At 38.1% G+C, this 24,039-nt stretch overlaps 1 protein-coding gene across 3 annotated transcripts in view; it reads left to right on the top strand.

The window, feature by feature from the left end:
- Positions 1–964: 964 nt before the first annotated feature.
- LOC128738277 (receptor-type guanylate cyclase Gyc76C-like) overlaps positions 965–24,039 on the top strand; it is a 161,506-nt gene continuing 138,431 nt past the window's right edge. The window contains exon 1 of one of the 3 annotated variants that reach the window (XM_053833287.1): positions 965–992. The gene's annotated coding sequence lies outside the window, so the exon portion shown is untranslated. Of the gene's footprint in view, positions 993–1,423; positions 1,755–10,227; positions 10,272–24,039 lie in introns of those variants that run through there. The other 2 variants (XM_053833285.1, XM_053833288.1) reach the window with 2 other exon arrangements.

Genomic DNA, 24,039 nt, shown 5'->3' with positions numbered 1-24,039 from the left:
TCCCAAATTTGGTGAAAAAATATTGAAAAATAAAAAAGTTATGGCCATTTTAGTGAATTTTGCGGCGCTAAAAATGATGTAGACCTTAGAGGGGTTAATGGCGGTACAACAGGAAAAAAGCGGTACTGTGTGCATTCATTGTCCTGTAATGAGTATAACGTTTCTGTCTAGCTTTAAGCGATTACGTTTTTGTTTTTCAGTCTTATCGCTGTGAAATGCAGTTTGCCGTGGGAGTTTTTCGAGCAAATGATTTCGGAATATGTAGGTATATGCTGGCTGGGGAATTCTGCCCCATTTCCGTTGCCCAGGCAAGCAGGAACGAAAACGTTTTCCTTACGTTTTATTTAGATTGCTAATGCAGCTGCTGATTACTAACTGGCTTGAAGGTCCTGCACAATCCTAAAAACACTTGTAACATAATGAACAGTTTAAGTTCACTTTTGATGTTATCGATAGCCCTCCATCTTCGGGACGAGGACGAGGACGAGGACTACAGAGTTGTAATACATCCAACCATCAATTGCTTTTCAATCAATCATTCGGGACAGCAAATCCACAAGTCCGTTTCGTTTTGTCCCAGACAGGTCAGTCGGTATGTAGCTGGTTTCCAATTCCGCAATCTGCCAATGGTACCGTTCATAGCAATGGTTAATGTGCTAATTCATCACCCACTGGCTGAGGTGCAGAATGCAGCCACAAAACATTACAAGAGTTGTGGATAGAATTTACTGCGAAAGCGAAGGGTTTAACGTTACACTACTGCACTATGTACGCCTGCATCTGCTGCCCGCGAATAATGCTCTCTGTGAAAGTGAAAATATATTCCAACACCAACACCAGCATCACGTCAAATCTTGAACAGTGTCGAAGATTGGCGCATGCAGCAGGAGTGAAGTGGGTGGCAGCATGGGTGGTAAGCGTCGAATGGCACAAACGAAAATTCTTTCTATGCTGGTGGAGTTTCTGATACGCAGAGTGGCACAACTGGAGAAGTGAGTACAACAAGGAAGCATTAAACTTGACGCTTTAAGGATAGCTGGTATTTGTTCTGTGTTGCATTTCGGCGTACGTTTCTTCACGTCCCATACGTAGTTACACGCTCTTATCAGTAAAACTATGTGCTTCTCTGTGTGCTGCAATGGATTGCATCAAAATCAAAACATTGGCGGTGGGTGACCCATGCAATACGTCATGTACGCTAGAAGCAAACCCATACAACGGCAAGTACTCACCACTTGTTGCGAAGTGCATTTGCTTGGGCATGTATTGTGTGGAATTGAACGTGGAACTCACCACCACCGGTGACACGGATACGATCATATGGCGATATTCTCTTTCGGTAGATGCAGCAGGCGGCCTCGTATGGGTGGTCATGTTGCGTTGGCTGGTCAGTCTCGATCGAAACTTGATACGAATCGGACGTGCTTTTAGAAGAGTATTGCTCTCTCCCCGGAAGTGGTCGTTTTATAGTGTCTGTGCTGTGTACTGATCAAATTGGTAGCATTAGTTGCAATTATACTACTTTCTGAATCAATAATGCGGGAGTGTGAGCATTTGATAGCATAGTGGAATAAAGAGATAGAATTGAACCGTGTGCTGTGTTGTGTAACTGTGCCAATTTCTGTGCGAGAGTTGGAGAGACCCTTGCAATTTAACTTCGGCACACGTAGATCACCCCAATCGCACTTTAAAAGTTCAACAAATCATCAATCAATCCATACGAGGCGAAGGAACGTAAAATATTTTGCAAAGGGGTTAGTATTTTGATGAATCTTTTCGATGTATTGGTCCTAACAGGGTCTCTTCATGTGATCGAGTCGATAGTACTGTACTGTGTGAAACGTCGGAAGAAATTTCTCTGCTTCATATGCAAAAACTCATCGGCTCATTCAGTAATAAGCCCTGCAATCACTGCACACAGAAATTCTTGTCTCCAAGTCGTATATTGCTCGGCCGATGTGACGATCGCGCTCCACGGGCACAACAGTCTGCTGCAATGGTATCAGTAAGCAAATAAATTTGTGTGATCGTTCGTGGGGCGGATGAACAGACGGGCTACTCAAATCGTCGCACCAACACTGTGTAATCATTATTGTATGCAGCCATTAGAGCATTACCTACACCACTGAAGGATCGAATTGCTCTCAGTTTGAACTTCTCTGCAGTTACAGAAAATGTTCCACGATCAGTGATAATGGGCTAGTGTTGCCATAAGTACGGAAAATTTCATTACACTTGAATAAAGGACATATTGTTGCAGTTATTTACCGTGAAATTCTTATACAGCGATATTTCGAAATTGGCAACAAACATGTAGCCTCTGTGTTATTAAAATCGAAATCGTGTCAAATTCGAGACTCATTTTGATTTGGGAAAAGTTTACATAGCTACGTTATAAATTGAATTTTTATCAAAATTTAACAATTTTTCACAACTTTAATCCTTGTGAAAGACAACAGTGCGAAAAGAAGCGCGAAAGTAAAAAATTATAAATATTAGGTCCGCAAGTCTTCGAACGGAATGAACGATAATCGTACGGCGGATCTGGGAAATATGCTGAATAGGGTAGAACTTCTCACTTTATGTGCTCCCGCTAACTCTGCCACTGGGTTTTAGCAGCATGAGACCGAGCGTTGTCATGTTGTAGAATGTCCTTCTCTTGCCTTTGGTCGTAGGAATTAAATATTCCACAGGACAGTCAATAAACTAAATTAATTTGATGCCGTTTCCCACTAATGGTTTCGCTCGGTTTCAATCGGTTCGGTTATTATCACTGATCTGGTACCATCAAACGTACGTAACCTTCGTAGCGCTAATATTTGGCTTTTTTCGTGGTTAGTTACGATGAATTCATTTTTCAACATTCTTCACGATACGATGTAGGAAACTATACCTTTTTACACTGAAGCAGTTTTCCATAGATAAAAACGATTAAAGTACACTCCAGTCGCTTTTTACACGTAAATCCAAACCGCATAAATGCCAAAATTCGCATAAAAACCACGTGAATTCCAAAATTCACGTAAAAAAGCCACGTGATTTCCAAAACTACGCGTAAAATTAGACTCAAAGAGCACATCCGCGTAAATTCCAAAAAATCGTGTAAAAATCGCGTAAATTCCAAAATTCATGTAAAAACCCCGCGTAAATTCCAAAAAACTCGGTAAAAATAGTCGCGTAAAAACCTGCGTAAAAAGCGACTTCAGTATATTGTACTCTGAAAAAATCACTATTTTTCAAATACTGACTGCAAACATAGTTTTGAATATTAAAAAGTGACCGGTTATATTCACTATTTTCATAGTTGAAGGCCCATCAGTATATCACACCTCCTTTTGATAGGCTCCTCTTGATAATGCATTTTTATAAACAATTGTAATTTTAGCAAACTTATTTTTAAATATTCGCTTGTCATTCTCCAGAAAGCATGCAAAATTTTGAAATGTGGAAATGAAAACTCTGGAATATATGAATTTCCAATCCGTACGTTTATCCAAGCGAGCGAACGAACGACCACACTTTACCAGTACGTCACGCATAACAGCATCTGTCTATCAATAAAAAAGGATCAAGTTTTAAAGGGGCTTCAGTCCAAGGCTTCATGTACAATTTTAAGTCTTTTCAAGTTCAATATAAGCCCATGTCCATTTTCAGGCCAATTTCAAACCCAATTGAATGTCCCATTTTAAATCCAATTTCATGTCCAAATTTATGCCGCATTTTAAGCCTAACTTCGAGTCTAATTTTATTTCAATTTCACCTCCAATTTTAAATCTTATTTCAAGTGCAATAACAAGTCCACTTCAATTTAATTCAATGTCAATTAAAATTCCAGTTTAACTCAACGCCTAATGTAACTCCGCTGTAAAGTCCAATTGTAGGTACAATTGCATTGAAGTTTTTTGGAGCGTCTTAGTAGAATAGGAAACCAGAAATTTTCGAACAGAAAACAGATACTGATGAAGTTTGCAAGTCGTAGACGAAATACGAATCTGTCGCGAATAAATATAAATAGTGGAATTTAATTTGGAAAAAGTTTCTTTTTATTTAAGTTCAGGTACAACTTCATGCCTAATTAAATTCCAATTTCAACTCCAATTTAAAATACAATTGCAAGTCTTATTTCAAGCGCAATTTTAATCGTAATTTCAAGCTCAATTTCAAGTCTTATATCATATGGAATGCCAAGTCCAATTGTTGATCAATTTAATGTCCCATTTCAAGTCCAAATTCAAATCTAATTTAGTTCAATAGCCAAGTAAAGTCCATTTTTGCGTGAATTTATTTCCAATTATGATTCAAGTCAAATTTAAAACCACTTTTGATGTCTAATTTAATATTTTACTTAAGTGTCTAATTCAAGTTTAATTTAATTCCAATTCATTTCCAATTTTAAGTCTAATTTCAAGTGCAATCCAATCTCGTGGAACAATTTTATATCCAATTGGATTTGAACAGTCCAATTCATAAATCAATATGTCCAATCTATACCTATAAAAATGGATTTCTGTCTGCCTGTCTGTCCGTATGTTCCTTATAGAACCGAAAACTACTGAACCGATCGGCGTGAAAATTTGCATATAGGGGTTTTTGGGGCCAGGGAAGATTCTTATGATGGTTAGAGACCCCTCCCCCACTAAGAGGGGTGGGGGTTCCCATACAAATGAAACACAAATTTCTCCATAACTCGAGAACTAATCAAGCAAATGGAACAAAATTTTACATGTGGGTGTTTTTGAAGACAAGAATGTTTTCTATGGTAAATTGAAACCTCTGCCCGCTTTAGGAGGGGGGCTCCTATACAAATGACATACAAATTTCCTAATAACTCGAGAACTAATTAATCAAATGGAACCATATTTGGCATGTGGGTGTTTTTGGAGGCATGAAGTTTTCGGAAACGCCGGCCACTGAGGGGGGCAGCCCCCGTAGAGATCGCCTCTATCTAAATGGTTTGTAGTGATGGTGAATATTTAAATGCTATCCGCTTTCTTTTATCAGGCTAAGCAATGGGGGGAGTTGTTTTCTACTTTACTGTGAGGAAAATTTGTATATTAAAACACATTAACACATGAACTCCCCAGAAACTTGCAAAACTCGAGATTGTGACAAAGGTCATCCGAGATTCACGATTTATGTACAACACAGTTTAATTTGTGGCAATATGAAGTTTGTCGGGTCAGCCAGTTTTAAATAAAACTTCAAGTCCAAGGTCAAGCCCGAATTCAAAAATTGAAATTTTAATCTATCTAATATACCCAGGCTGGGGCACATTTCCTACCTACTTTTTATTTTATTTTGTAAAGAAGTCCGGAGTTTTTCACCCAATCAGCTTGTACTTTTGTGATTACAAAAAGGAGACAAGCCATCCTACAAGCAGTATGATTTCGAATCTGGCAGCAAAGGCATGTCGCCCATGCCGAACCAATGTTATCTACACTGAAGTCGCTTTTTACGGTTTTTTTTTGTGCGGTTTTTTTACGCGACTATTACGCGAATTTCGGAATCCACGCGGTTTTTTACGCGAATTTCGGAATTTACGCGGTTTTTACGCGATTTTCGGAATTTACGCGGTTTTTTTTACGCGAATTTCGGAATTTACGCGGTTTTTTACGCGATTTTCGAAATTTACGCGCTTTTTTACGCGAATTTTGGAATTTACGCAGTTTTTTTACGCGGTTTTGATTTGCGCGGGACGGATCCTTCGCGAAAAAAGCGACTTGAGTGTATTATTAATCAAATATCGTGATTTCCGATGCAAATAATTCTAAATTCTAATGTTTTAGGTTAAGCAACACAATATAGATCACCGAAAAGAATGCATTAGTTTGTGTTGTATGAGTGAACGCAGTCGCTTGAAGCGCTATTTCACACTATCTGTGTTTCATTCTAATTGGAACGAAGAGGAATTGAAAAAAAAAAACAAAAGATTTCGCGAAACATCTACTGCCCTGAAACCAGTATTTAAATATATTAGGAGATGGAGATAAGTAGGGGATTGTCCCCGGTTGTGAAACACCCATCATTTTTTACGTGTTTATTAAACTAGCACTACGAAATTACTACCAACGTCTCGTCTCATTTGTATTCTAGCTTTTGAGCAAACAACAATCAAAGTACAGCCTATAGAATGTTTTGTAGGAAATGTGTTCGGAAAACATGCCCGAAAAAGTTTTGCTAGAATGTTTTGGAATTGATTTTTGTGTGTATCAAATAGAATAAAAGAAGGCAGTCAGATACATATTATCTTAGTTTTGGACTCCTAAATGATTTACTCAAAATATTTTATATGAATTTTTACAAACTGGCGTCCGCCCCGGTTGTGAAACAGTTGAGTTCTCCGGTTATGAAAACTCCAGAAAATCGATTATTCAATACTTTAATGATCACAAACATTTTCAACACACTTTTCAGACACATGAGAGCGAAATCCGCTTATTTGAGATATTGAACTTCCTGTTTTTACAGGCATTGATTATAATTCAGATTTGGATGATTAAATTATTAAACTAAAAATACTGTGTCTCCCAATTTCGCTATAATTTGTTTATTTCAAACGAAAAATATATGCAGTCTCTAGCAAAAAGATACGTAAGTCTTCAATATTTTAAATGCTTTAAAAAGATTCGGAGTTAGATAATCCGATCAAAAGCTATGACCAAAAAACAAAACCTGACACAACCGGAGACATTCTCCTATTTGAAAAATTCATTTGTGTATTACATGATGCTGTATTAAAGTATATTGTTTTCGTATTGCGTGGTATGATCGGGAAAGGAGAGTTTTTGCTTTCGTCTCTATCTATTCGATTCTGTGAGAGATGTGTTGTTTCGGGCGAGCGGCCTTCGAATTCGATAACTTTTGCTACCAATATGTTGGGTTTATGAAAAAAGAGTCAGGTATTGTAATATGTCTTGATGACATTTTAAGACAACACATCTTGTGCCAACATGAATTTCCCGAGATTCCGACATGACCGAGATAGATGAAGCAGTTTGGGATCTGTAGCGTGTCCTCGATTGAAATAATTTAATTTAATGGAACCACATTGAAACGGCGCGTAGCTTTGTCCACTTCTACTAACAACAATTCATTTCCCGAAATGCCTGTGAAGATGCAGAGGGTTCCCTGGTCTTTAGTAGTAAAAAGTATTGGACCAACATTCCTTCCCATCCCTTCAGTCGGTCTTGATCAGCATGCAGGGACCTGATAAGGAATGAGGAATAGCGTGCTATCCGAAGTATACTTTTTTCAGCCATTATTTTGCCATTTCCATCGGTCCTGGTCAATAGCAGCACACGAGCAACCTGCAGCCTCATATGCTTATGCTTATGCTTAAAATCGGTCTGTGCCAAATTGCCGTCGGTCGAACCATGCCAAAATTGAAACTCCGCTGTACTATATCATGTACCTTCCAAACGAGAAGTATAACGAGTGCTGATGAGCCTGATTCCCTTAGGGACTTATTTGTTGTTTTCTCGTGCATGGAAAAGTGGAAGATCTCTGCTATTGTTGACAGTAATAGACAAAGCTTCTTTCTCAACTCGAAACATTGCGCATCTTACGCTGCTATTGCATATCGCAGTGTTCCCGAAATATGCAGAATCGCTTACTTCAGTTTAGTCACAGATCCCAGAGAATGGAGTTCAAGTGGCGCGAAGTCAAAAGTAACTTTACTGAAATACCTTTCTCTAATCTAATTTAATCTCTTACTAACGCAGTCAATTCTTAAGAACATCCTGGAAAAGGACGATTATATGAATCTATAATATGTCTTGTCGACGGCCATGCCAACTGCGCAGCATGTACCGCAGAGAGAATTCGAAGGAATCAAATGGAACCATAAATAATACCTAATTCCATTTAACCCCAAGCAATTAAGGAAAAGATAGAAAGCTCCTAGCTTGGCTACTCAATTATATAAATTGATGTATTTTCAGGTATGGGTAGAGGGAAGCACTAGGTAGAAGCTTGGGATGTATGTAGAGCTTCGTTGGGTGCTTCTTTCTAGTTGCCTTATCCACTTCATACCCGTAACTTTACTGAAATACCTTTCTGTTCTAAAACTAGACTCTCTAGCTACCATATATTTATGCAATTTAGAAAACATACCGTTGGAGTAATGCAACCACCGTACTACACTGGATTTCGTCTGTGCGCTTTATGGGCATTCTGAGTAGTTTTTTTCTACCAAGCCACCAACCAAACCAATTTACAGTCAATTGCTTACATTATTTTGGACTCTTCCCAGTCCAATTAGAAATAAAAACGTCAATAAATTCAGTCGCTTTAACCTTCTTTACTTCTCAGATCAGCTGGAAATTTATTCCACTTTCCGCTCTCCACACGGGTGGAGTATGGGAGAGGCTGCTTCGATATGTAAAGACCCATAAACTACACGTTGACGCTGACGATGACGTTTAATATAGAAGCTGAAGCAATGGTTAACTGTCGTCCATATATTACTAATAATCTACTACAGTCTGCGAATCACGAAGCGGTTATTTCGGAATTTAAATTTAAAAAGTTATCGTACAAGTTTAAAATTTTTCGAAATTTTGTACAGGGATGCATTTAAGGGACAGAATGTATGTATTTTAGGGACTGTTGAATGAGAACAATATTTTTAAAAAATCGAGGTCTCCTATTTTCCTAAAAAATTTCATGAGAAATTTTCCTATCTTCTCGGAAAATTCACACATCTTGAACCACGCGTTCATCTTAACAGTGTGAGCTAAATTTCTCAGTAGTCTAGGAAAACTATTAATTGGACAAAGTTTTTCACAAGAAACATTTTGTGACTATCATACCTTAAAGATTAATGTATCCTGATTTTTTTGCTAGAAGTTCGATTGGCTAAGTGTTTCTGAAATTACAAGAAAGAATAAATAGTGCGATTCGGTTTGTTTTCTCAACAGTCGGCGAAAAATACTCAACTGGCAACCATAATGTTCGTACCATTTTAGCTCAACGTGAGATTGTCTACTCTTTTCGATAGTTTAAAATGTACTGTAGAGTGTACTTTCTGCGGTGGAGTCACAGTGTTGGGATGATTTTTTGCGAGTCTTGCCACGATAGTACCTACTAGCAGTGCTCAGCTCGTGGCAGCTCTGCTGTTGACCGGTCAACGTTTAGCATTATCATCGTCGTCGTCATCGTCATCATCATCATCATCATCATCACCGTCATTATCGTCATCATCATCGTGGTATATTATCTGTGGTACATGCTATACACACTTAGCCGAACAGGGAGAGTGTTTGTTTGGCATAGCTTGGTGTTATTTTTGTGCTACAGCATCTTGCTCTTGAATCTTTAGTGTGTTGTACCAGCGAAATATTCCTTATGTGAATAGGTTTTGTTTGTTTTGTACATTTGAAGGCAGAGGCGATAAAAATCTTTTTCGTACACTAAACATTTTGGTTCAATTTCATTTTGATACACCGTTGTTCTTTTTTGTACATCTCGGAGAAAATTATTAAACTTTTGTTATCAAACATTTTAAAGTAGCTGTCAGTTGTCATTCAGTTTTCTAAATGGTGTTTCTCGAAACTGATCATGAAATAGGGCATTATTATAATTGAAAGATTCATTTACAAATGATTGAAAATCCTTGATAATCAATACTTTCAAAACCTCTTTTCTCCAAAATTCCATTGTTCTGCCATCTGTGCGTACATCCCGCGAATTCCTCGCCAGAAGCAGCGCTTCGCTATCGAATGTATGAAGGTCACATAGCGTACCGGTTATAGATGACTAGTAAAATTTGCTACTGTCCTCTTTCAATCCGTCGTTTTATTGTAGCGCGATTTATGTCTGGCTTCAATCAGATCTCACATTTTACTGCGCGGACCGATTAGTGGCCGCAAAATTTTGAATTCATCCAACGTCTTGGTCATCGACACGAACGACGCAGTTGGTTGGGAATTTCCGGCGTATAGTGTGACAGTTAGGAGCGAAGGCAGGGTAAAATCCACTACGACAATTGTATGGGTATATTTCGGGACTTTTAAAAATAATATTTGGGATGCAACAGAATTTTTTTGGATAGTCGGTAATTAACCTCATTACTAACCTTTAAAAAAATTAAATAAAAGTGTGAATGAATATTTTCATACAGATATTGTTAAATGTTGAGAATCAAGAGATGTATAAATTTTTTTTTTTCATAAATCGCTACAGGTGAAAATATAAAGGGAAGATTGCGCCGCTAGGACAAATATAATTTAAAAATCGGTGGAAATGTTTTTGAGGATATAGTTGAGAAATATGTAAGTCTAAGCATTTACTTTTCATTATAATGAACGGAATGATTTTATTCGAAAGAAGCAGTTTCGGTTTCAACTTAGCCCGTTTTTTGACCTAGCGCCGGAGTACCTTAATGTAAATAAAAATAAAAATAGCCGTGCTAAATATTCGTGAGTAATAAACGGAATATTACTTTTAAGTCGGAAATTCCTATTAATTATTAAGAAGGTGTTAAAATACATCTAACGTGCCTGTATTGTTGCGTGAATTGCAATATTTTTTCGGCTGTGAAATGAATGTCTACAATTGTGCGAAGCATATGTTCATTTTGCCGTGACTGATTGCGCGGAAGTTTGAATTCCTTTGGCAGGCTGGCTGGAACGAACGGCTGGCAATCGACATTCATAACTATAACTAACACGTGTTGCTCGTCTGTAGAGCTGTGGATCATATTTGCTTTCGGGGAGAAACAACATGAGAGTGTGAGGGAGAGAGCGAGTGCTAGAAAAAAAAATGTTTGGATGGAGGATTGTGAGCTGAGTAAATTTCATTTCAGAAAGGCGCGTGCACTGTGTGATCTGTTTTGGCTCAGTTCGTGTGCAAAGGGGCTTAATGTTATTCTTTTGTCAACATCCATCATTCGCGTTTATACAGCTCGGAGGATGCAAAAAATGTAACGTGGAGAATTGATTTACGGAAATTATCTAATAATATTTGGAGTTTCACGTATCTTGTGCAAATATTTTGGAAAACTATTAAATAAATAACTCGAGCTTTTAATGAAAGTGGCTAAAAATTTTGAATAATAATGTTTCACTTGGATTTGCTAAAGATTAACGCTCAAATTGGGTGTGTTTGATGCAAGCTTGCTAGTAACTCTAACGTAAAACGTTCGAACATACGACTGCTTGGTATGCCGGCTCCGTAACTCAACACCATCAGAGAACTCTAGAAATATTGATATAATTAATATAAAAATATAGCCTCATTTAGAAAATAGCGGGCTACCCACTTCACTCAATCCCAAATTTTTGCAATTTAAATGCGATGAAATGGTTTGCCAATGCTCCTGTAAAGAACTTCTAGGCGGCTTCCATTACCCCATGTATTCAATGATTAATATATGAATTCGAGAAAATTTATCGTGGTCAAGTGTCCCTCGAAAAAGATGCAAGGTACTCCGGGGCAAGTGGAACCTAAATAATGCATAGTTAGATTTTATTTGACTGTGTACTCTGTACCTATGATTATTTCGAAATTCTTTCAGCACATAAACTCTTCGGTGGTATCACTTCGAAGGTTTAATTACGAAAAAGCCCTATAAATTTACATGAAATAAATCTGGAGGACAATTTTCAAAATCATGGCGATAGGTCCCACTTGCCTCATTTACCGGGGCAAATTTAATTTAAAAGCATAAAATAACAGAAAATTGTGTATGTTAATATACAGCACGTTAATATACGTGAAACCATTGCAAGAAGCCATCAAAGACAATGTTTCTACAAATGGTTCATCCAAAAATGCCGTAACAAAATCAGATCACAACGGGCGACTTTATAATTAATATAAAACACAGATCTTGAGCAATTACGCTGTAATGCAGTGTTGCAATGAAATGTTACGTAGCTGTATCAAATTATTGCGAGACGTATTTATGTAATGTGTAATGACGTAATTATGTTTACCTATTGTAAGAAAAACATGTACTTTTACGAAAGCCTGTGGCCAAAATATCATTTATAGAAAGGTGCGTCAAACTCACAACGCAAATTGAAAATAACGCTCAAATTTAAAGTCCAATTTTGGTGTTTGGAATGCCAATTATAAATAATCTATAATTTTAATGCATGCATTTGAGTTGTATCTTTCATTTCTAGCAAGGTTCGGTTGAAGAAAATGAGGTTGAAGAGAGTTATGAACTCCGTTCCAACTTACCCCGTATTACCACTTGCCCCGGGGTACCTTATTGAATTCTTATAATTGTGTTTGTGATTTAGAGGAATAATTTTTTCTTTGACCAAACTCGTGACTTTAGTCATGACCTTGAAATGCGGTCAGGCATATATTAATTTTTTTTTCCCAGTTCCCGGAAGCCCCCGGAACTTGTCCAGATATAACCATCGTGGTGCTAGGTAGTTGATCTGACTGTCAATGATCTAGTTTTTAAATTCTGGCGTAATTTGAGGTGTCGAATGATAAGTATTTGTTCATGTTCGATACTGGCTATTTTCCACAGCGATTACTTAATCCGGAACATTTCCGGTTAGTCCCAATACAGCGGAAAACTCCTAAAATGGTCGGCAATGGGCATATGTTGCATAAAAAATCAATACCGGCTGTGAGTTACGTTCATTTTGGAAGTGTCATTGAAGATTTTTATTTACTTTATATGAGCAATCTGTCCTTTAAAACTTTAAAAGGGCGTAACTCAAAACTTCGTCGATCGATTTTTTTAAAATTTGCTCAGAGGTGTAGGATGGCAATACAAACCACCTGGTATTTTGCGTTTAAATGGCCTATTTTATTTTTTAATAACGGTATTTTGAACACCGTGTATTTATGACAAAGGAGAATATGAATTTTGTGTTTATTTGTTGTTGTTGTTATTAGTTTATTAGAACTTTCTCAACGCAAGGCGTTCATTCGAGTCCTATGTGTTTATTTGTGTCTATGTTTTTGCTTACGAGAATTGTTATTCTGTTAGTTGTGAAATATAAATTTCAATTCAGCTGTACGTAAAGAAAGGATCAGCTCAATCGGCAACATTCAGTCCGCAGTGCGAGGTTCTTCAAAGAAGTAATTAAGGACCGCTTCTATTCGCTCTCTTCTTCAATGCTATCTTTTTGATTGTACCGGACAGCCACGTTCTGATCTATGCGGATGGTTTGAAAATTCACTTAGTCATCCGCTACTTAAATTATTCTTTCCATCTACAGGATGTGATCGACCGCTTTACTAGTAGGTACCGGGTGAGTTATCTTGTGCTTAGTATAGCGAAGTGCTGTGTGAATTTTTATCATCGTCTGAAAAATCCTGTTTTGTTCAACTTATTTATTTGTTTATTTAACAGTAATTCCATCTGTCTTAATGAATCAAAAAAGATAACTAAAATAACAACGACCTAATTCCATACAAAAACGGTTAGTTGGTTGGCGCCAACAATACTCCACGGTGCGCACTTTTACGTACAGCTTCGAATCATCTGCATAAACCAGCTCGAAACTTCCATTCAGAGCCAGAGCAACATCGTTAAAAAATAAAACAAACAGTAGCGGTCCGCGATTGCTGCCTTGTGGGACTCCTGATTTACTTGAGAAAGGTCGAGACTCTTAGCCGTCAATCTTCACCCGAAGCTCATGCTCCGTTAGATAAGATTCCAACCAGGCTGTCAGTTGTGCGGAGATACCAAGATGGGATAAGTTCTGTAGCAGTATTTTGTGGTCAATTTTGTCAAAACCCGCCTTCAAATCCATATAAATGCTGCATCGACGAGAGTGTTTTGAATTGACCAAGATTGAGTTGACCAAATCAAGGATTTAGGTGTTCGATTAGATTACAAACTGACCTTTAAAACGCACTACTCAGACACTTTTTGATGTGATGATCTAACTCCACTGTGTCTTTACGATTCATTCTGTTCACTAGTAAGATCTATTCTCGCATTACCGCAAAACTTGGTTTTTTACGAAGACCGGTGTGGACCGATTGGCATCGAAACATTAGCAGGTCGACGGAATGTCAACCAAATTATTCTCAGCACAAAAATTTTAAGATCCGAGATTGACAGTCCCGCATTGATTGATTGGTCAACGCACCACAACGTATACTAAGGCCCAGTCAATGGCTACGATAACCTTCTGGAAACACTGTGAACGGCAATAATGACTCTATGATTATAGTGAGAGAATGATTTCAAGACGCGTATTACTTGTTCGACTTCCACGTGTCTACAAAGATCGTCCGTCAATGCATTCGTAGACCACTTGTACTCGGATGATTTTATACAAAAAAACACGATAGGTACTGGAAATGGGCATATCCATATTTTTAAAGAATTCAGTGATATGTTCACAAAATGGCGAGTTCCATTGCCAGATTTTTTATGAACACTAGAGGAATTTCATCAGGTTTAGAATATTTTCCCAGATAACACAAAATCGTAATAGAAAGTTCACATTAAATGGTTTTCATGTCAATTTCATATTGGAGTTGTATAATGATTAGAGTATGTCAAATCGAAGTGAACAATAAGTTGTTTTACAGTCGTGCGTGTCTTCATATACAATTCATGACTGTGAATTATAAAGCAGGATAGACAATTGCAATATTTGATTATATCTATATCATATATTCAGTAGTATTTTGTTGCGTGTTATAAAAACTGCGCAAAATAGAATTACAAATAGTTGTCAAAATTTTCGGACGTATATCGCCTCCACTTTGGTACATATATGCTCTTATATGGCGTGAAATATAACTTTTTCGTTCAGATATGATTTCGTATACCTCAGTTGCAATCGAGATATACAAACCAAATGGTTTACTGGGTTGAGGCGAGTAAATTTGTATAGCCTTAAAAATATATTGTAGACGCCAGCACTCCCGGAGGAACAAAAATGATTCGCAAAGAATCTCTGGAGTTACTCGCATCGTGTGGAGGAACTCTGCATCAGATTCGTACAGAATGTCTTGCTCATAGAACCTGGATTCTTGAAAGAGAGTCCAACGGGTGAATCTCCGGTGGTGAACCTGGTCATAATGGACACTGTGGAAGCGTCAGTCGAAGCTGATCGTACATGAGCTGCAGGCAATCACCCAGAAGGGGTTGCTGAAGGTGCTGGAGAAAAAGACCTTTCCAGAGAAGCGCGACGTTTTGGTCATAATGGATGAGAAGGAACTACCTTCGGCCTGTTGTTTGTTTATTAAAGATACTTTATACAAACTCCTACGGACTGGTTGGAAGGTCTCATTTGCCCTATTTACAAAAAGGACCATCGACTCGAATGCAGCAATTATCGAGGCATTACTCTCCTCAATTTTGCATGCAAAGTTCTCTCCCGAATCTTCTTTCTCAGACTGAGGCCGTTGTAGGAAATCTTTGTTGGTGACTAACAGTGCGGTTTTCGAGAGGGACGCTCCACGACGGACCAAATGTTCACCTTGCGACAAATTCTTGATAAATTCTGGGAATGCAACTTGCAGACTCACCATTTGTTTACAGATTTTAAGGCGGCGCACAACTCGGTTAAATGAAATGAGCTGTGGCAGATTCCTTGGTTTTCCAACAATTTTGATGAGGTTGATTCGTGCCTTGATGGTTCAAAATGAAGTGTCAGGATAGCGGGTAAGATATCGGATTCGTTTGTGACGTTGGATTGTTTGAATATACATAGTCACAGTTATAACAGACGCAAGATACTTTTACTGACTTTCGTTTGCAAACAACCACCAATACCACCATTGTCCACCGTCTTAAAATCTAACTGGAGTAACTAACTAAATTAAGTTAACTGGAGTACCTTCTTTCGCCGTCGTGATGCAAGCTTACGTAAAATCCAACGCATTTGAAAATAAAATATCCTCTGACCATATCCAAAGACTACTTTGAATGTCCAATTCAAAATAAAAAGCTCGGAAAATATTACTCCGCGACAATAATATACATTCAGTTCTCGGTGTGGTATAGCCATTCACGGAGCGTGTTAATACAGTTTCCAAATATAGAGCTTTTAAATCGTCATTCGACGCCCGTTTCACTCGATCGATGAACAAATCAGGCCTGTGACTGTGAAAATTAAACTTTTTCGCACATTCGACGTCATCGGTGATAATTGGACAAGTTCACAGAAATTGAGAGCTGCCTGTCGTTTCGAGCTAATTTATAGATGAGTTTCGAATGGCGGTATTTTCCTACAATTGCAGGCACAATGTAAACGGCATACGGCTTTGAAATGGAAACGTAATGTCGCTTAGCTAGGGAACTGCGTTCAAACTGCAACTGCAACTCCTGGAATGGGACGAAAGCGAAGAAACTGCCAGGGGCTATGGCGAATTCGTGGAAATGAAAAAAAGTTTCAGTCTGCTCCCACCTCCCAGTACATATTTTTGAATATTCTTTTTGTATGTCATTAACCAGAATCCATCATTCCGAATATCTTGATTTAAATAAGGCTTCTGTCGAAAATTTTTTGTATCCATTGGAAATTATTGGAACGATGAATGAATTTAATAACACGTGTCGTTGATTCGGTTGATTGGTGAGAAAAACAATGAATTTAATTTTCTAAATAAATCAAATAAAATGTTAAATAAAGTTTTTCTGTCTTGGATTGGAACGAAGCTTACAACATATGTGAACAGAAGTGAACAATTTGCTATTAGAAGGCTGTCAACTCATGCTGACTGACGGAAGTCGGGCTAGCAGCATCCCTTCTTGTCCATCAATTCGCTGACAAAATGCGGTGGATCACTGTCAGTATGCTGAAAATTAACTGCCGAGGCATCCAGTAATGGCGAATCCCTTTTTGGTTTAGCTTCGCACGGACCTTGCATGATGTGCTGTCAAATGGGGGCAACTAAACTTGGGTTCTTGGGTTCCATGCATTTATGTCTTGTCAATCACTTTTAAACCATGTGGTTTAGTGAAAAAAATGTTAACCCGATTGTGTCCATCTCGCGAATTCATAAAAAAGCTACCCTCATATTTCTTTAACCAAATAATGAAATTCAAAATAAGTTAATTTAGATGAACAGAAGTACCTTTCATGATCACTTCGTTTGGCATTGACCAAAATGAAATTGACTCGAAATCAAAATCGTATCAGGTTGCTGCCGCGCCGTTCATCCACCACCGGCAAACACACGAGTCACAATAAAAAAAATCAGAATTAGCTCATTCACTTTTCACCCCGCGATACAGGATTCTTCCTATAAATAGCTCCCCAAATAGCCAAAAGTGAAATCATCACTCATCGCGTGGCCGGCTAACTGCTGCTGCTGCTGCCTTCGAATTTCGCATCTTGTAAACGGCAAACGGCCACGATGCCCACTTCATATCACCACCAGAGGGCGGAACAATGCGATCATTCGGTCGGCATTCAGTTCCCCTTCCCATTTTTTTATGTTCGTTGATTGATTCGGCCGGATTAAGTGTTTTTGTTTACCTTTTCGCATTCAAGGCCAATTTCGATCCATCAGATCAGATGCTCGACGTCACGCTAAAAATAGACAATGCGTTGAATTATTTTCGTCCAAACTGTTTACATCGAATCTAGATGTTTTTAAAGCATTAAAGCGAGTGACAAAAATTGTTGCTTTCTAACAACTTGGTGTTAAAAATATAAAGGAATGTTAAAATAGAGGAACAATTAAATGAATCATCACCGCATCCAAAAACCTATTTAAATTCCATGAATAAATCATGCGCATCATTTTTGATTACAAAAAAGAGACTCATGACGTCTCTCCTAAATAACAAGTCATCCTCATTAAAGATTCATTGGAATCCAAAAACGATTACTAATCCATTGCCTTTTATATCCGCACTGGAAAAAATGCAAAAAACTTTGTTTATTAAAAATATATGAATACGTTTTGACACCGGCTTATAAATTTAGCATTTCTTTAAATGTGATTGCAAATTCACTGTCATACTGACACCCCCGCTAGGTAACAATTAGTTCACACTGAATTTGTTTACCTTAGCACTAACCATTTTCTGCATTTTCTGATTAAAAATTAAAATGGTCATCAAGAGGGTTAATTATATAAAATTCAAAAAGAAACTTTCGCCCTCAAAGGACACAGGATTAACTCAGCACAAACGAGTAATCCACCAACAACGGACTAAAACCCACCCACCAGATCAAAGGGCACTTGTCGAGGAAAAGTGTTTTAAACAAACGAAAAAACAACCAATACAGGAAAGGGCGGAAACTCAAGGCAACCGTTTGTAACATTGAACCTGAAAACGTTGCCGGAAGGAAGATAACCGTCGGTCGGTCGGTCGGTCGCCGTGACTGTCTCTGCCAGACCATCAGACACGTATCTCGTCGCGGGCAGCGACTGTCTCCATCGTGCCGCAACGGTTGAAACTGTCGGTTTTTTTTTCTTATGTTGCTAGTGCAAAAACTGTTAAACGATTATTTTGCCTGATATAACATGTGACATAACCAAGAAAAACACTAAAATATTTCCTTTAACACAATAAAGGCATTTTAATTATACACTAAGATAATAGTGCCGAAAAATAATACCAAAAATCATTTACTTAAAAAATAATGGATTTGAAAAACTTTAAGCAAAGAAAGCAAAGAGGGCAATCAAAAACCGAAACTTTCAAACGTAGGATTTTTATTTAATTTTTACTTCACATTCATAACTTCTCATTCTCGGGAATTTAGTTGGATAACCAAAGTCATAGCTTGACACGTTAAAAACGTATGTGTGAGTGTGAATTTAACGAAAGCAAAAAAAAAAAATAAAAGCATTTTCAAGCCACCTACTAACTCTCGCTCGACGATGTCCGAGATGTATCATTCAACACATCCCGTCGTCTAACACGGACAGCGCGCCGTTGCTGTTAGAATTCCGGTGGTAGTTGAAATGCCTAAATAAATCGAGCAAAAATTCAAGAGTGGCTGGATAAACACACGGCCATAAACGAGTAGAAGTGCGTCTAAAACGCTTGTTGGTCGGTTGAAATACCTTTCGTTGAATTTTTCGTAAGCTAGATGAAGAATTTTTTTTTGCAGTAGTCTTCTACAACCGATTGCAACGTAGTCGAGTTGTTGAGGCATTTATTCGAGCACGTTCACAATTTAAACGTATACCCCTGTTTGTCTATGGTTTTGGAATTTCACCTATACAGGGATCATTGGCGTAACTAGGGGGGGGCTAGGGGGGCCCCCCTAGGAGACATTTAGCCCCCCCTAGAAAAATTAGGCTGGATTTTTAAATTTAAGAAAAAACTATAGTTAGATAACTTTACATAATAAAAACTTGAGAGTAATTTTTATATGCATCAAAACTTAAAGTTCCCATGCATCAATGTACATTTAATTTTAATATGCCAAGGAAATAAAATGGTCGAAAAAATGCTGGGGGCTATAGCCCCCCCTAGAAATGAGCGCTAGTTCCGCCAATGACAGGGATACCTCGATATAAGACAATTTATAATTTCTAAAAGTTGTCTTATATCGAAACATGGTTTTCTAAAAAAAATTGCATTAGCGGTCACCAGTTTTGCTCTGTGTTATGTCTGAAGTTTTTGGAGCGTCTTAGTAGAAGTTAGTTCGAAAACAGACACTGAGGAAGCCTGCAAGTCGTAGGCGAAATACGTATCTGTCATTGAATAAAATACACATAGTAGAATTAAATTGGATAAGTTTTCTTATTTTTTATTTTTAGGTCTGTGTTATGTGTTTACGGTTTTTGAACTATTTATTATTGTTTGAACTATTAGTTTTTTATTATTTTTGGGGTTACTTTGAAATAATGAACATCTTTATGGCGCCGATTTCAGAATGGAAAATCAGCTCTGGTATCGTTACCAGCTATGTCAAAGGGATTTGTGTCGATATAAGACAAAATTGTCTAATATCGAATTGTCTTATATCGAGGTTGTTTTATAACGAGGCTGTCTTATATCGAGGTATCCCTGTATTATTCGAAATTCTATTTGCTCTGTAGCTATAAAAATATTACAGATGTATTTTATTATTAGGAAGCCAAAACTCTAAAGCTTCTCAAATCGCATTAAAGTTCTAGAGCAGAACATCACAAATCAAATGCTCATAAAGATAATGATAAAATAGCAAAATAGAACTGAGTAATTCTCGCTGAAACGGGGCCACTACTGAAACGAGGTCTTCAAATATTGGAACTTTTGCGCCTAATTGGTTGAAAATGGTTAAAAAATAAGAACTACACTTTTGATACTTCGAAACAGTGGACCCCTCGTTCGCCAAGGGGCCTAACGGTTTCAAAAAAAGTTGCATTTTGAGCAAACCTTGAGATCTATATCAAGTGATATTTCATAAATTTGCCATGAAACAACTAACAAATGGCCCGGTTCTGTAAAGAAGAAGAACAGGGCTTTCAAATGGAGTAAAATTTTTTTCGGCGGCCATCTTGGATTTGGTCGCCATATTGGATTTTATCAAAAAATGGTCGTTTTCACCATGCGCCCCCCAATCGATTTGCATTTTAAGACCACTATTGTAAAGCTGAGAAAAAATGCTGCACGTGCACGTATGTCTTCCGCAAGTAAAGTGACTGTATCAAGTCCGCAGAGGACTACCGTTTTGTACATCGTCAGCTTTGTACGGCGGTGTATGCTCCTTGATCGAAGCGTCTTGCGGAGGAGAAGTAGGTTTGACTTCCAGCTCAAATGTGTCGTTGAATCCCCTTACTCGTATTGCTGTCGGCGGTGTCCAGAGATCCCAATCAGAGGAACTCATTGATGGACGCATTGATTTGTAACCCAATCCTTCTAGACTCCGTTTTTAGTCTGGCGTAGATTGCCTCCGCCTTCCCATGGTTTCTAGTAATGATGTCGAGGTCGCCTGCGAAGGATAGGAATTGGATACTCTTGTTGAAGATCGTTCCTCTCGTTTTAATGCCCGCTCGTCAGATCACTCCTTCAATAGCGATGTTGAATAACATACTGGACAGTCCATCTTCTTCCCGCAACCCTTTGTGCGATTCGAAGGGACCCGTGGCTTCCCCCGAAACACATCACTCGCTCGACGGCAGCTCTGATCAGTCGCGTCGGTTCGTCCGGAAAACCGTTCTAGTGCATCATGTGTCAGTGCTGTTCGTGCTCGACTGTATCGTATGCTGTCCAGAAGTCCATGGAAATATAATGCGTGAGCACATTGTACTCCCGAAATTTCTGGAGGATTTCTGTCGGAGAGTGAATTTGCTCTCACCCCCTGCCATAAAACCCGTCTGGTACCGCTCTACGAATTCTCTTGCTTTTGGGGATAGGCGACGTAATAAAATCTGGGCAGCTTGTAGGCGGCGTTGATCAGCGTAATGCCACAGTAATTACAGCAATCGAACCGATCGCTCTTTTTGTAGATGGGACAAACCACATTCTATATCCACACCTCCGGTATTTTCTCCTCCTCCCAAATCCTTGAAATTATCTAGTAAAGCGCCGTCGCTAGCGGTTCTTTGCCATTTTTGTTGAGTTGTGCCGGAAGTTGTTCCTTTCTGGTAGCTCTATTATTATAAAGCAGGCCGATTTTTTCAAGATCGGGAGCCGGCACGCTGTTATTACTGTTTTCATGTAGGCAGTCCTAGGTTAACTTCCTTTGCGACTCCTATTATATCCCCGTTGAGATGCTCATCGAAGAACTGTTTCCACCTGTCGACCATCTCGCGCTCGTTTGTGACCAGGTTTACCTCCTCGTCCCTATCACATATCGGATCCCTTCAACGTGGGTCCCTTACGAGTTTGGTTTACCTTTTCATAGAACTCTCGCGTCTTGTTAGCTTGGAATAGTTATTCTAGCTCTTCTGTCCTCCTTCTGGCGTTTTTCCTCCTCAGGATCGTGGTCAACTTGTTCTGCGCTCGTCGACACGATGCAAAAATGGGACACTATGTTGAATTAAAATTGGATCGGCAGTGAAATTTGAAGTAACTTAGGACTTAAAACATGGTTGTCCTGCTCTTTGTGCTCTGTGCGATTTTACTTATTTTTATTTATGTGGTCGTGCCAGCTTAACCAGGCTAAATTTGAAAAAGTAATGTATGGGGCATTTATAGAGCGTTGCCTACAAAATTGCTGGACGAGGTATTGCTCTATCTTTTAATTTACGATGCATACGTGGATTACACTGAGTACTACACAAAGAGGGCTCTTTGTGCACCACCAGCTGTGAACCGGGATAAATTACGAATTTAAGTTGTAGCAGTTGACATTCCGTATTTGGATTCGATAAAGCTGCTTTCTGTAAGGACCATACAGACCATATATACGCATTTAGGGCAGCGAGGGCTGTGTAACAACGCATTACATGTCGTAACAACGTCACCCACTATACAAAGTCGCGTTACAAAGGGAGCGGGAGAGTTTAAAATCTTGGTTACGTAATATATGAATGTTCATTACATTACGTCTGATCGTAACTAGACACTATCATATTGTTGGCCGATCTTTCTTAGCGATGATATTTTATTTTTGGCCTCTTGTGTGGCTATTTTCAGTATATCCCGAGAAAAATTGGCATAGTAATGTTCCGATTTTGTGAGCTTCCGATTTTGTCTACCCCCGATTTCATCAGCCTGTAAATTTTGTTTAACTTTTGTGCTTTTAAACATAATTTATAAAACTTTTCTGCCTGCTTGAAACTATTTCGATTCTCTGGGGAGAGTTTTTGAATAAAATGATGCCTTCTTGCGAGTAATTTAGGGTCAAAATTGGGGTATTTTTATAGTAAAAGTTCTATAGTTCCTAAACAAGCAAAGATAGAGATATACTATATTCAGCAATGTTGTGTATTTTTACTGTTTGTACAACTTTATAAAACATGAAAAAGTCACACAACAACTATAAAAACAGTTAAAATAGAAAAACTGATTTTAACGATTTTTCATTTATGAGAAATAGGATTTTTCTATCTTTGGTGAAGAGATAGAAGGTTACTGTCTTCTGCAAAATTTCTTGTAATAATATGCTGTAAAACTTTGCAGAACACTTCAATGTTTTATATCCAAACTGAGGAAAAATAAATCTTTTATTTCACTTTTAGGGAGATTAATCAAAATTTGAATTCCGCTGGACGAATAGAACTTTTAATTTTAAGTCTACGAAACGTTCCATCAACCTAAACCCACGTTTTCCCGCTCAAAGCTAATGCGCATCAAAAAAGGTTTTGGACCAGTGTGCTGTGCCCGGTTCATTGAGCTTTCGGTTGACCAATTGAGGGTTAAAATTTAGTTTTTAGTAGAAGTCTTCGATATTGCAACGTCTTAAGTCTTGAATTTTGAAACAAATTTCAAAAAAAAATTTCCCGATTTTATCAGTTTGCCCATTTTGTCTGCCCAAAATTCAACATTGGGCTGACAAAATCGGAACATTACTGTATTTCCGACTTACCGAAAGCATCTCACACTCTCCAGCTGTGCTTTTAGTATTGCTTGTTGCAAAAAGAAATAATAACTTGTCTTGTGAACTTAACGGAACGCAGTTATTTATATCTACCAGCTGTTGCAAGTTACCCCATATAATACTTGTTTTACGAATAATGTGGTAACACACAGGATAAACGAAACTAGTCATCATAAATCAATTATTTTGTTTTCTCGTTATTCATTTTACCATGACAATTGTATGTTAGGTTTCTTTTTTTGAAGTGCTCGTGGCCGAAACAAAAGTTTTACAGACCAGAAAATGACAATAGGTTTAAAACCATGCTGCGAGATTTTTTTAAGATCACCAAAACAACATAACAGTATCTAGGGCATCTTTGATCTGTTATCAACGACCCAACAATCAACAAGATTCGGTGACAGATGTAGATTAAAAATTGAAGGAATAGACAAAAAAACAATACAATGAAGGAATAGACAAAAAAAACTGTTTTCAGCAAAGTTGATCCACAGATCAAGATCTTTCAAATTTCATAAATTTTTCAGCATGTGGCATTAGTATTCGAGTGAATTCTGTTAGGTTTTAGCATGCCTATAAATCGAAGTTGGCGCGAGTAACGAAAGGTTAAGCAGTCTTGTCGTATTACTGATTGTTTTACCTTATTCTTAGCGATGGGTTGACTAAGTGA

The sequence above is a fragment of the Sabethes cyaneus genome, chromosome 2 (assembly GCF_943734655.1).
Source record: "Sabethes cyaneus chromosome 2, idSabCyanKW18_F2, whole genome shotgun sequence".
Lineage (NCBI taxonomy): Eukaryota > Metazoa > Arthropoda > Insecta > Diptera > Culicidae > Sabethes > Sabethes cyaneus.
This window is presented reverse-complemented; position numbering and strand designations above follow the sequence as displayed.